Source organism: Morus notabilis, unplaced genomic scaffold, assembly GCF_000414095.1.
Source record: "Morus notabilis unplaced genomic scaffold, ASM41409v2 Scaffold14, whole genome shotgun sequence".
In the NCBI taxonomy this organism is placed as follows: domain Eukaryota; kingdom Viridiplantae; phylum Streptophyta; class Magnoliopsida; order Rosales; family Moraceae; genus Morus; species Morus notabilis.
Genome location: NW_010365103.1, coordinates 160,032 through 161,397, shown reverse-complemented (window position 1 = coordinate 161,397; position 1,366 = coordinate 160,032). Strand labels below are relative to the sequence as shown.

The following is a 1,366-nucleotide window of genomic DNA, read 5'->3' as shown; positions in this document are numbered from 1 at the left end:
CTGACACTTTTCCCTTTCTCTTTGAGGGATCGAGCTAGAGCTTGGTTTAATAGCCTACCTGCTGATTCCATTGTTACATGGAATGATATGGCTGAGAAGTTTCTTTTGAAGTATTTCCCTCCGACAAAGAACGCCAAGTTGAGAAATGACATTACCTCTTTTCATCAAGAAGATGGAGAGTCAGTGTATGCGGCATGGGAACGATTTAAGGAGCTACTCAGAAAGTGTCCATTACATGGTATTCCCCATTGGATTCAGATGGAGACTTTTTACAATGGTCTAAATGAACAAACGAGAGTGATGGTGGATGCCGCAGCTAATGGTGCTCTTTTGGCAAAATCTTACAATGAAGGCTATGAGATTTTGGAGAGAATGGCCACAAATCATTATCAATGGTCACCCGAGAGACTACCCACAAGGAAAACACCGGGAGTTCTTGAAGTAGATGCAATTACCGCTCTTTCGGCTCAAGTGTCGAATTTGACCAACATGTTCAAAACTATGAACACTTCAACTGGAGTGAATTCTGTCCAGGCCCTCACTCTCTCTTGCGTATACTGTGGGGAGGGGCACCAATTTAAGGAATGTCCTTCAAATCCCGCTTCAGCTTATTATGTGAGTAACTACAACCGCAACAATGCTTACAGCCATCAATACAACCAAGGATGGAGACAACATCCTAACTTCTCTTGGAGTAATCAAGGGGCAGGTTCTAGTGGTGCTCCCCCTTATAATAGGCCTGCTCAACAGTCGGGTTTGCCACAACCAGCTCAACCAATGCGGATTCAAGCGGGTGAAAATCCAAATTCTTTGGAGAATTTCCTTAAGGAGTACATAACGAAAAATGAATCCAAATTCTTTGGAGAATTTTCTTAAGGAGTACATAACAAAGAATGAGGCTAAAATCCAGAGCCAAATGCTTTAACTAATTGACCCTAGGGCACTCTTCCAAGTAATACGGAAAATCCTAGGCAGGACGGCAAGGAGCATTGCAAAGCCATTTTATTGAGAAGTGGAAAAGCACTGGAGCAGCCACAGGAGAAAAATGAGCTAGATGAAGAGCCCTCTTCGATCCAAAAGGAAGAAAGGTAGGATGGCCACATGAACCCTGTACAAAGTCAAGATGAGGTAGAACCTAGTGTTGCTGCAGCAACGCAACAGCAGCAAGAAGCCGCAGGAACGTGCCAGAACAGACCACCACCGCCCTTTCCTCAAAGATTTCAGAAGAAACAACAGGACAAGCAGTTTGGGAAGTTTCTTAACGTACTAAAACAACTTCATATCAATATCCCATTAGTTGAAGCTCTTGAGCAAATGCCAAATTACGTAAAATTTATGAAAGAAATTCTTTCCAAGAGGAGGCGTT

At 43.1% G+C, this 1,366-nt stretch overlaps 1 non-coding gene across 1 annotated transcript; it reads right to left on the bottom strand.

Annotated features, from left to right (window-relative positions):
- Positions 1–135: 135 nt before the first annotated feature.
- On the bottom strand, positions 136–237 carry LOC112093395. The gene has a single exon (XR_002903028.1). It is a non-coding gene; the product is annotated as a small nucleolar RNA R71 (small nucleolar RNA).
- Between the last annotated feature and the right edge of the window lie 1,129 nt (positions 238–1,366).